Here is a 14227-nt window from a genome sequence, read left to right on the forward strand (position 1 = left end):
CTGTAGGAATGGTGATGACGAAGGCGATGACGGTAACAGCGACGAGTGATAGAAAATCTTGTAGTGTTTCGCTATTTCCGTATGAACTGCACAATAATTATAAAGTTTAAAGGTGACTGTGGTTATAATCAGAATGAATATTTTTATAGAACACTGTATAGTGTAACTATAATATTGTGTGAAACATTAAAATTATATAATAAATAAATTTTTTTTTTTAAATAAAAATATCACATACGGTTATTGTTATTTTAATAGTTAATTCCATGGCGCTGAAATAACTCCACAAAAGTACAAAAGTATAAAAACTAAGAATTAATGAGTTAACTACTTATTATATGAAATCTAATAATTACTTTATCAACGGACTCCGTCGAAAAACAATAGTTTCTATTCTGTAACCATCGTTAGCAGAATGTAATTAGATACTTATTTTCGGCTTCATCCTGCTTCAACGTACCACTATTGAGTCAAATCCATAAATCATAATAGTTTATTATTAAATCCAAATTATGAGCCATATATTTTTGCATTGATGTAGCCTATCTTTGATGTAATTTAATCCATATTATATATTATTGTCATTAACTTTTGAGTCCATTGAGGTATGAATAAGATCATGATATAAACAGAAAATTGCATAAACCGAATCCAAATATTTTTAAAATGCCATCGTGTGTACCAAGTCCCCTCAAAAAGATTTTTTAAACCAGGTATGCAATAAAATACTAAAATTGCACTTCTTCGTTTGAATATTTAATTTCGTGCAATTGAAACTTCAAAATAAATTTCTATAGAAAAAATGTGTTTTAATATTTATGTTTCAGAATGAACACGACGTACCTATGCATAACCTTATATATTAAATATTCAAATATACAAATTGAACATTTTATGAATTTTTAACGACGAAATTCATCAAAATTCTTTTCTAAAATATTTATAAACGTTAAATATCATCGTGGATTTACATTCAAATTTTGTTTCAATTCAATAAATAAAAATTAATAAGGAACCTTGTATTACATTTTAAAGATTTTGATCAATCAAAAAATTATTAACCAAAAACTATGGAAAAAAAATCAAAAGAGTTCTTGTTTCTATAAATAGCATAAAATTTGGTGAATATTTCAAGTATTTACAGTTTTTCATTTTTGAACTACAATCAAATATAAAAATAAATTTTGTTAAAAATTGGTTTTGTGTTAAAATTCTCGCTTTTCACTAATAAGTGATGGTTATCATTATTATAATTATTAATTTTTTGATTAGTTGAATAGATTCACTTTTCTACCAGAAAACATATTGTATAAGTTCAGAATTTAATCATTTTCAATACTCCGAAAAGGTGATGACAGACACAAAATTAAAATTAAATAAATTACTATATCTCTCCGCTTAGAATCTAAAAACACCTGAAATTATAACTTATGTTGTTACTAAAACAGTAGGGTATACGTAATATTTATAAAAATGTAATTATTACTTTAATCTGAAAAAAAAAAATGTATTTTTGAAATATTTTAAAACTGATTCTAGTACGAAATGAGACTTTTAATTCCACTGGGAATCCACGGAGAAAATAATGTTCCCCAGAAACCATGTCTTCAAAACACATATAACGGCAGACTAACTGGATCAAGTCTTTGATAGGTCACGGTATATTCTTGTAAAGAATTTATTGATTAACGATTAAAAAAAAAAAAAAAAATAGAAATAGAAAACGTTTCCCTTTTATGGCACTTTGCAAAAACTTTATTGTGTTTGGTTTTCTTTCAAAACAAAACATATCGCTGCTCAAGAGTACAAAATAAAATTTAAAAAATGTATTGTCGTCTCCAGTTGTATAACACTGTTTATTATTTCAATTAAAATTCGTATAACGCATCGGTTTGAGATTCGCAAGTTACTCGTGCGAAATATATTTTACGTATTTAAATGTATTATATAATTACCCATATTCTGTTATTTGTTACCTATTATAATATATTAATATTATTTGCCAATCACTATATAAAATTGCTTGTTTTTTTTTTTTTTTTTTTTGATTTAACTTATCTAAATACTAAATGGAACACCAAAAATTCCTATAATTAGTATTACCTGCTAAGTAGTTTTAAAATTAATAATAAACGAGACTTGAAACCAAGGACAATGGAAAGATAATAACATTTTTAAAATTATCAAATATATACAAAATAATTTAAAAATAAATTTAAAACATAAAATTATCACCTATATAAAAAAAATAAAAAAATACCTTATTGTTTTGCTCTTAATATTTTATCCTCTATTTTTGTATACTTGTAAATAACATACTTATAATTATAACTAATGACTATAAAATCTGAGTTTAAAAACCAATAAAAAAAAAAAAAATACAAATACAAATATGTTTTATTACATCGATAATAACCTTTAATTATGACTAAGTTATGTTTAATATATACAAAATAGAATACAATTCAGTCATACTTTTAGTCGAAATGTAAATAGGAATTATGAATTTTAATAATGTTACGTAATATAGTTGACCAAATTTGTATAAAATAAAACAAATTTGTTTCATTTGTTTTATTTGTGTCCAGTGACTAATAATAAATGATAAGAATTCTCACAAATTACTGAGCACTTTAAATTTGTTAAACTAGTATAAATACAAAACGAATAGGATTTGTAATAAAATTCATTTTAACCAGTAACGTATTTATTGGGTTGTTGGGTGGATTATGTTATGTGTATCGATTTATGTGTAGTTATTCATAAATCATAATAAAATAAATAATAAAGAAGCATTAAATATAGCCTATATCTATTTTTAATAGTTGATAAATTTGTTGTAATGTATAGCTATACAATAATATATAATATGTAATATACTTGCAATATTTTTATATGACTTAATAGACGTCCATCCACTTGCAATATCAATATCAGTGCAAACAAGTACCTATATGCTTTATATGACATTAAATATTTACTTGTGCACAGAATATTTACGAGACCAACTATTTTTAAAACAACACTTTTCCAATCGTTCTTCATTGTTAAGGGTAGGAAAAATGAGGGATACCTATACCTCAACATAAATAATATGGTTTTTTTCCTTTTCTTGAGAGTTGTTGGGAGTAGCCATTTGATTATACGTCTGTCTAGATTGTATATCACTAAATTAAAGACTGAAACAATTACCTACTTATAATAGGAGATGACCAAATGTTATTTTTTTAAGAATCACAATTTATATGAATTTTTATTTAGTAAAATGTTATTTTTTTGTAACCAGAAATAAAACAATAAAAAAATGTTTGAATAAAAAGAAAAATCAAATATAATTAATACGAATTCAAATTAAATCTCTAAAATTAATCCGAAATGAAGTGCTCCTCTTATCAGTTATTGGTATGATTTTTTCAGATAGGAGATTAAACTTATTTGGGCATGACAGCTGCTATAACTGTAGCAGTGATCTACTATGGAGAATAACATACACCTAGAACTTTTTTACTTGTTACTAACAAGTTAGTATACGGGGCAACCGAGCATAATTATTGATATAATTCATACAAACCTATAAGCATATTATAAAAACTAACTGCAATTTGCTAATTCAGTAATATTGGCCTCGAAAAATGTTTGCAAATATTAATTATCTTACCAATAAAATATTCAACTCTCATCTCAATATCAGTAAACGTGATTAAGATAATTATATAATATAATCATTGGCTGTAAGAAAAGATCTGAAATTCTAATAGTGTTACATTGATATGTTATGTTATTTTCTATATTACATGACAATGGAAGTTATTTAGTAATAGTTAATCAAATTAAAATATGAAAGGATCATGTGCTTCACTATGAAAATAGTATCGATCAGTAATTTTGCTATCCCGGTGATGTATTTGTGGTCACAAATCTATCAATATTCTTCTCTAAATTTCGAATGATTTTATACTGAAAAAACAAAATAAAGTTAGATAAAAAATATTTATAAACGACACACATCATGAGGTTTAGGTTAGACAAGGCCAATGTTTTACAATAATAATCAAAACTGTGCTATAATTAATATTTAGTTTCAGTGACCATTGTTTTTAATCTCAGAAACAGCAAACAATATTTATATTTATAATATTGTGTAAAAATTTGAGACACGCAACTATCACTCCATGTGGTTATTTACCTGAAAATTTTAATTTACCTAGATTTTATCGTAATTATTGCATTATTACATTAAATTGTTTTCATGGCACTATTAAAACATAAATTCAATATAGAAACGGTACTTAGGATTTCCCAGAAAATTATGATAAGACCTTGGTGATAAGAACTGTGACAGTTTAGCGATAAAATGTTTATAACTCGTTAATTATTCATTCTATCTTAATTCGTAATTATTGGTTAGGTTACTGTTTATTCACAAACAAAAATTTTAATTTAATTTTTTGTCGATTATAGCGGTGATTTTAATAAAACTTACCCTTAAATTTAAAACAAAATTAGTTCAATTTGTTCAATACTTTATTATATTCATATGACCATTTTCTGATAGCTGTATTATTTTTATCTTTAGATTAACAAAAGAAAAAATTTCAAAGTTATTTAGAAGTAAAATACTAGGTATAAGCTATAAACGAAACTTGTTTTAATTTTTTTAGAAAATTTTATTTTGCTTTTTAAAATTAATTACTCTAGGGTAAAATATTATAACAAATTTGATAGAAATAATGTTTAAATGATATTATTTTTACCACCATAATAATATGATTTAGTATTAATATTATAATATCTTTGCTAATATAGTTTTAAATGTTAGAATAATGTGTATATATAGATGACATGTTCAAAACTTTGAAAATGTACAAGTATAATAATAATTATAGTAATGAAACAACAAAAAAACATTAAATACGTAGTATTATATAATAACAATGCACCTACATGTTGGACGATATATTATTCAAATACGCAACTATCACTGTGACTAACAAATATGAATTTTTCGTAACGATTTTATGTCGGCGCTCGCTTTGTATTCCTCGGGAATCCGATTTAATGACCCGGAATTTATTTTACATCGCAACGAGAAATATTATTTTAATAAATTCAATGAATTTTTTTTTTAATTATAATGATGAAAAAATGTTAACTATAAAATATTTTATGTTGCTTCAGATTTTAATGACATTTTTTTCCTGAACAGTATTTACCGGTCATTTAAATAATACCGCAAATACACGTATTTTATTTATGTACATAATATTTCGAATGTAAATACAAATAAATTTGAATAATTTTCAAAAAAAAATCCACATACATGTATGTCGTCTTTGTCATCCACCGCTAATACTAACATAGCATCGACAAATAGCAACAATTACGTGAATACAAAATTATTATTGTATATATTATATTATGCTAACTATATATGTTATATGATGTATACCTACGTAGCACTTGCAATCTTAATTTAATATGCAAACCGGCTAATATACACGTATATAGTAGGAAATTGGGGAGGGCCTCATTGGAGATTACACCGCTCAAATAATTCTTAAAATAAGCCTTCCAAAAAAAACTCTACGTTGACGATTATTTTTAATTTATAATTCGTATAGGTACATGGGAACGGTTAGCATTTAACAATTTTAAAATAATTATAATTGCATCTTAATTTTAGAATCAACATGATTTGTTTATCCTTGGTCCGATCATCTCGCATGTTTGTGAAGTACAAATATATTGTTTTTTTTTTTTTTTTAATATTCTGCGATAAAAAGTGCACTGTGTTTTTTCTACTCTATTAATATTATGTTTGATTACTGGAATTTAAAACATCGATATAGGGGAAGGGTAGTTATGTTAATTTGTACCCAAGTTAAATGTAAGCTTTAGTTTAAAAAAAAATCAACTTTCACTTCGTAAAATTGTACTGAATCACCTCTATAATATTTTATATTATACTCGAGTAGGTACAACCCCAGGGTCTATTTAACTATTGCCATCGGTTTCTCTTATCATTATTATTAACAATAAAGACTCGTATGGCCTTGTAACATTTACGAGGACGACGTATGAGAAACTTGGACAATAATGCCCTCTTGTCGCTCGTAGTTTGTTCTACCGAAGATCGCAGAAAATCTATCGTTTATGGTTTTGTATTTTACGATAATATGTTACCATCGAACTTTATGTAAATTATGATGCCGCGCGTTTCGTTTATATTTCAGAAAAAAAGTTAGTCGTCGAGAGGTTTTACAAACGAATAAGCGTACCTATGTATGAAAGTCACAAAAGTGTTGATTTTGAACAACGAGTTCGGAAATATGTAAACGCATTGATGTGTAAAAACAAAGTTGCGAATCGGGAACTTTAAGGCTTCAAAAGAAATATAACACGTACTGTCAACAATGATTGGTAATATAAGAATAACAACATTATAATCACCAGGCCTGTGAGCCATGACTTGTGGCATTTGCATAATATATTATGCTGTGTCCTAGATACACTCAAGTGAGTTGTAAACATGTTTCAGGTAATGAAGGCGCAATAACTACTAGTTTTACACTTTTAAATAATATTTGGAGTAATATTTTTTATTATTATTTTACCAAGTTTTATGTTTCAGTGTTTTTAGTACTATTTTAAACTTACTTTGTCGTCTAAATGTCTAGAAAGTCATTATTAATATTATTTTATTACATATTTAATACATTTTTGTTTTAGCATTTTATCGTTTTATATTTCTGTATAAATTAAAAATTTTATCGTTGCAGTATAATATGGTCACACTTTTTATAATTGTAGTAGAGTACGTATTTTTGATTTTTTTCAAAACTCAATAAAGTGTAGGTAGTTATAGATTTCATTAAAAAAGTTCAAAATTAAAAAAAAAAAAAATTACACTACCAGAACCATATAACACATATTATATAAAACAGAAATCGATTATTTATAGTTTACACATACGTTATTTAATTTCAAGGAAACAACGTTCTCATCATGATAACAATATATTGTCTATAATAATATTATGCTCCTGAAGATCTGTTAAGAGTTAAAAATTTACCAATAGTAGTTTTAATGAATGCGATTTTCCAACACAAAAGCTATGTAGCTATTATTGTAAAATAATATTATATAATAAAATGATAATAATATTAATATTTTGTTGCACTTTACCTATGGAAATTAAGCCAAACCGAGGAAAACTGCATCAGCACCCACGAATCATTGTTGTATTCTTTTGTCGGATCGCATGTCGTCGGAACGCTTAAAAGTGCACATCTACAGTGTATTAGTATACTATTATTATTAATATCATTATTGCTGTACACAACATACTTAAAACACAACAGTAATTTTATACCATTATAATATACATATATTGGCACCTATTGACCGTCATTCGACCAAGCTAAATCTATCGAACGACTTCGTGTGTAATGCAATTCTGCAGCGCTGCAAATTGGATAAGACCGGAAGCCATTTCTCGGGATTATTTCGACAGCGGCATTTTCCATGTACGATACTATTCAATAATATAATAACAATAATAACATAATCATGTGCACATACCTATATAATTATAGATACCATAATTTCATGTACATGAGTACATGTACAGTTATAATAAGATATATCATATTGTAATACCGACGAATGGATTTTCGATGTAAAAAATGTTCGGATCCATGTCTATATCTTTACCTATAATATAGTATACATGTTATTAGATTTATTTAATGTAATAAATTACAATTATTATAGATTAATAAAAATATTAAATTATTAAAAATATACTAAAATTATTAGGAAATATATTACCTACTAAAATTGTGTCTGCAACAGTAAACTAATGACCTAGTTGTTGAAGCCTTATTCTCAATAAATAAAATAAAATACCTACTAAATGTTAAAAGTATATTCCACTCTTGACACATAATATTTATATTTAAAATACCTACCAAACTTTAGTATTTATTACAATATAGCATAATATATGCTACACAATATGAGCAAGGAAGTATGACCTATACATTTATTTGTATGAAAAATAAAATAAATAATATTTGTTTTTTTTTTTACTATTCAAATTCCTGAATTATTAAAATGTTATTCTTTTCATTTTTAACTATAAAAATATGATGATGAGAACTTTAATACTTGTGGTATATTTTTAGTAGTCAGAAAAAAAATCCAGGGGAAAAAGCCACGGGAAAAATAATCCACAGTAAAAAAAGCCATGGGCAAAATGAGCCACAGAAAAAAGAGTCAAATTACAATAGTTAAATATATAACAATTAAAATTAAAGTATTAAATTAGATATTATTTAAAAAAATTTTACACATTTTTGGTCAAATATATATAAAAAAATAATTATAGTTAAATATATATAAAAAATAAAATGTTAAGTATTATTTAAAATTCGAGCCACCATGATAAAAGTTACCCTCATTCCGTAAGGGCAAATCATTATTTTACACATAAGATGATCCGTAGACCATAGTAAACAAAATATGATATTATATGGTTTTAAAATAATTAAATAATTATTTTACCTAGTGCCTATCTAATACTCGGCAATCCATCAATTATTAGTATAATATATTATTCACTTTTAATATTTTTTTATCATTTAATTATTATTTACTAAAACTATTACTGTTGAAAGTGGAAATTATTCCAACTTATATTCAACTGGAAGTGATATTATAGATTTCCCATTATAAAAACGTAATAATTTTAGCAATACAGAAGAAATTTCTGAAGATCATGGACTTGAACAATATTTGATCCATCTTGGTAATGATACGTAGTTTAAGTTATTATGTCAAAGACATTTTAGATTATATCGGTGGATATATTGTAAGAAGTATAATTAAAAAAGTTGTACATCAAAATCGTATTAATTTTCTTGTAGAAAATCGATTAAACCACGAATACAGAAACAATTTAACTTTTACAACTTCTGTTAGTAGAGGTAAATTAATAATTACATATAAAGCAGTTTCATTCATAATACAACATCAACAATTTACTTATAGTTATTAAAGAAAAAAATATCAAATTTTTGATTATTGAAAGTACTAGTAAAAGTATTTTAAATAAAAGTACTATACATTTCTATTTTTTTTGCAAACACTCATTCACTAACTAATTTAGATTTTGGTTCTTCTAGTCATGAGTATTCATTGTTCACTTTAATTCGTGAAAAATGTATTAATATTAGAGTGCGACATTATGAACACCAGTTTGATGTCCAGAATGTTTTTAAAACCATTCTTCTATATGACAAAAACTTACAAAAGTAATTTTATTTAATAATATGATTATCTAAACATTGAATTTTATTTTTCATTTCATAATTTGGTTAGTACCTTTTTATTCGATTATTTGATTTTTTACTATTATATATATATTTTAAACATTAATACTAATTTACAATATAAAAAATATTTTGTATTCAGTTTAAATAATTATAATAATAATAATAAAAGATTAAAACAACGAATTTATATGTAGATTTTAATGGGTGTAATACATTTCTTAGCCTTATTGGGGGAGGGGGGTGTTATAAACTATTCATACGGCTTGTTTTTTCAGTGTAGCCGTGCCTAATAGAAAGTAATCTCTCCAGTTTATTCTTTATCTCGATGGTTGTACGCTTTATGTTATCAAACATAATTCATGATAACGTGTTAAAAATTGTATTTTTATCAGTACTCATATAATATTTTTGTAAATTGTATTCACAATATTTTCGTTACTTCCTTTTGGACCTATTGCATCGCGCAGTAGCTTAACAGGTAATATTATTTGGAAATTTATTGTTCTATTCTAAGTGCACTATCTGATTTTATTTAATCTGTGACCTGTGTTACAACTGTTCAATGATATTAGGTATTATATTGCAATAGTGTATACCGTGGAATTGTGGGAAATTGAACATGGTTTACAAGCTTGGCACAGCCATGTTTACATCTAAAATCTGGTATCACCGCGAGGGATCCATCTATTACATATAATTAATCAGAGTTTATGTATATTTTTTGTACATTTTTACGAATCAATGAAACGATTCGTTGCAAATTTCATAATATTTAATATTTATATTTGTGTAATCACGCCAAATATACAGTTATTACATTATCGCGCAATTAAAATAATATGTCCTACGAAAACGACTGTGTATTTTTTTTCCAAACGCTGATCGTTTTATTATAGATGGGAGCATAAAGGTCAGGAAATTCGTCGAGGCACGTGCTCCATCGCAGAATCGTTTCTGAATTATATATTATATTGAATGACACACCGTCACCTGGGGCAATGAATTCGTGGTATGTGTGTGTGTGCTTGTACCTGCAGCAGTTTTACGTATACGAGTGTATTTGTTCATACCTACGTGGGGAGGTTGTCAAATTATTTCCACCCGCCATCGAGTTGTTGACAAATTGACTTTGTAACGCGCGTCCGGGTCGGATCAATTTGAATGGAACACGGTGCGAGATATATATATATATAATAATATGAAGTTGTACAATATGATCGGAGAGAGTTCCAAAACTCCTTTTTTTTTTTTAATTCTACACACGTACGTGACGGAAATAAATATGGATAGTCCACACCATGCAATAATTCCGGAAAATTTCCGTCACGCAAAGAAAGCAGTTTTTTTGAAGGTTTTTAGTAAAAAAAAAAAAAAAAATAATATATAAGAAAGCCTATTATATATAGATAAGCCAACATCGTGACCACGGTACTTGTATCGCGATCGATAAGCGCAAAGCGAGAGATAGTCAAAACATTAGATCAAGTATAATAATATATGTATATACAAATATGAAAAACCACGAGTTGGCTACTTAACGGCAAAAAAATTAGTAGAGAAATATTAGAAAACTCATAATTGCGCTACTACAGAGTACATTACTCCCCTCCCCTCAAAATATGCAGAATTTTGCAATTTCTGTAAATAAATCGAAAATTCGATATTATGTAACGGGCAGTCTTTTACAATGGAACGTGAATTTATAGTTTAGTATCAGCACCATTAATCGTTCATTCATACTGACACTTTTCTGTATTTTATAATTGGATACTCATGGGTGTGCTTTATTTTTTAACGAAGGTACTACCTACCTTCTACTAACCATTCCGTTTCAATACCATTTATTTTTTTAGGATTTCGTTCAAACCCTGCAACGACAGTCTCACTAGTGGATATTAGTATTTTCGTAATCGCGTGAATCAAATTAACCTAATGGCTTTGAATTTAACCGGCGATCCCCTTATTACCGAGGATCTCTCTCGCAATATTATCTTATCAATGATTAAGCTTATAGGTAAATCTTTACATGTAAATGTAAGTAATATTAACTGTAAGTAGTGATAATAATCGACTTCCCCAAGTTAACTTTTTTTTAACTAGTTAAGTCAAGTTAAATATAAAAAGGAATTTAACTTAGACTCAACTAAATCGGTGAAAGTTTTTAATTTTAACCATTCATACCAAAGCAAAATAAGGAAGTTTGAAAAAGTATATTATACCTACATAAAAACCAAAATATATGTTTTATTTTTATATTATGTACATTCATAAATTATCATTTTAGAGAAATTTTTAAACGTTGATCTGGGTTATTTGGTTGTGTTATTTTTTAAATGTTTGAAATTATGTTTGACACTATCCATAAAAATGGATGTAGGCATACAAATTTTTAATTACATATTTTGCTGTTGAAATTCATAAATAGTGCATTCAACATACTTTTAAGGTTAATTTTGTATTTATAATACATTCGACATGATAAATGATATTTTTGATTATTATTTTATTTTTAGCAATAATTTGTAAAAATAAATATATAATTTGGAACTAAAGGATTTTTATTAGAAAAAAAATGAAACGAATGTGAATATAAAAGTAACTGACTGAAAAGAATAAAATTGAAGGAATTAATGTAATTCGTTCAGTTTGAAGTTGTTTTAAACAAAAAAAAAAACTCGTTATGTACCTAATTTAGTCACTTTTTTAGTCACTAAATTAGTAATCTTTAACTTCTTAACTCGACGATGCAGCCTAATTTAGATAAAAATAGACACGTTTTTTTCGACATTATATTTATTGGACGTTATTGTTTTTTTTTTTTTTTTTTTAACTACAATAATTACAGATTTTATATGGCATCAGTCAGTCAATCAATTTAACGCCAACATATATTCTTTTAATCCAGACAATATAATAAATATAATATACCCTCGTGCAACATCGACGTCATACTACTATTACCTACTGCTACTAAAACTGCAGTAATTCTGGCTCCACCACTATTTCTGCTATTTACGTGGTGATTTTATTCGACCAATCGTTTTTAGAGACGCGCCATAATAATCGTATAGGTACCTTTTCAACGAATATTTATTACATCGCAACATGATAAAATGGATAATTCAACTTTTAAATTCGCAATAACATCCGTTAGACAATAAATATCATTGTTCGTCGACATAAGATAATTTAAAATAACGCGATTTGAGTAATAAAACGTGAGTAGTATGATATATATACTAAAGAGTTCCAAAAATGTTGATTATTCAAATAACACGTAACACGCCCACTGTTAAGGTCCTGTGCATATTGATTTTATATTCCAAACATACCTATACAGTACTTTCCTCTTTTTAACCGACTTTAATAAATTATTCAGAAATTTCAAATACACACTATGTATAATATAATATATATTTTATTTTTTTCTTATTCATTTTGGAATCCAATAAGCAAATAAGTACAGTATGCCAAATGTGCAAAGCCACAAATATATTTTAGTATAACTTCTAATATTCGTATGTATTCCGTTAACACCAATCTGACGCAAACTAATGCAGTTGCGAAAAAATATGATTTTTTAGAGAGAGAGAGGGGGATATAGTTAGGAGTAGTTAAAAAACAAGGTACGCTAGCTATACGCATTCTATATAATAGTCTTAGTAGGTTATAAATTTATGAGGTAAAAAAATGTCAAAAAACTTCCAAATGCAAAAAAAAATTAAAATTAAGCCACTTTAGGTAGTAGCTTTTAAGGCTACTACATGGACAATATTGTTATTGAGAAAAGAATGAAATTATGAAAATTTTAATAATAAGATTATAATGTTTCAATACGTAACACAAAAACGCAGTTAAAAATGTATTTTTCAAATATCGTCAAATATAAGTCATAATATTATTGGTACCATTTAGATTTATTTTGATGTAAGACATCATCAGTAATAAGTTATTTTGCATGATTTCTATTTTCTTTTTCTTATTTTTATACAATTTGAACTTTGCAATGTTCATGAATGACTATGTTATTATTATCATTCCAGATTTTTTTTTTTAAATGTAAATAATAATCCAATTTTACTTTGTTATCGTAATGTGTTTTTTACCTTTTTAAATACTCACACCGTTATTTTCATATTTTTTTATGTAATTGTAAAATACTTATTTTTAGTTATTGCATAATTGTTACAACTACTTACAAGTTCTAAAATACATATTGGAGAACTAATAAAATGAGTGGAATAAGACTATTATTATTGTGACGTAGTTGCTCTGCTTCTATTATTCCACTTGTTACAATGCCATAAATAATACGAATGAAAGAACTTAATTTAATGAAATTCCGCTACATAATACAAAATAAATACTATATAATACATACTCGTAGTATTAAAATATATTATAAACAACATTATCAAATGTAAGTAGATTGCAACATATTTTCAAAAAAATAGTTTTAAAATATTTATTAAATTTATTTTCAAAATAATAATAATAAAAAAAAAAAATAAATCTATTGCGAATACGTCACTGTTAATTAAAATCATCGTGAAAATGTATTTTTTTAGAAGTATCTATAACTAATGAAGCATGTAATACTAATAAATTTATTGTTACCTATATACCTACCTAAGTCTAATAATTCGACGGCTAATTAATACGCGTTTATGGAAAGCGTCTTAATAGGGTTTGTCTGCGATAGCCAACGTGTTTGGCAGTAGCATCGTCCTTGGACAGCATTACCGAACTCCTTTCGGGAGAGGGTGGTCACGAGCGGAGGTGACATGGGTGATGGACAGTTGAGAGGGTAATACTCGGTGGTGGTGCAACTGACGTTCAAGCGGGGTTTCTTTTCTGGCTGAGCAGCGTTAATATAATAATAAATTAACAAT

The 14227-nt window shown here is 26.4% G+C and overlaps 1 long non-coding RNA gene across 2 annotated transcripts; it reads right to left on the reverse strand.

The window, feature by feature from the left end:
- Positions 1–2590: 2590 nt before the first annotated feature.
- On the reverse strand, positions 2591–14100 carry LOC149058915 (uncharacterized). Of its 2 annotated transcripts, XR_016190414.1 has the most exons (5): positions 13965–14100; positions 7600–7713; positions 7373–7534; positions 7186–7290; positions 2591–3957 (listed from the first exon to the last, which is right to left on the reverse strand). It is a non-coding gene; the product is annotated as an uncharacterized LOC149058915 (long non-coding RNA). The 2 variants fall into 2 exon arrangements; XR_016190413.1 differs by having other exon boundaries at positions 7186–7534.
- Positions 14101–14227: the final 127 nt, after the last annotated feature.

The sequence above is a fragment of the Diuraphis noxia genome, unplaced genomic scaffold (genome assembly GCF_037042655.1).
Source record: "Diuraphis noxia isolate RWA-SAM2 unplaced genomic scaffold, SU_Dnox_SAM2 contig0002, whole genome shotgun sequence".
NCBI lineage: Eukaryota > Metazoa > Arthropoda > Insecta > Hemiptera > Aphididae > Diuraphis > Diuraphis noxia.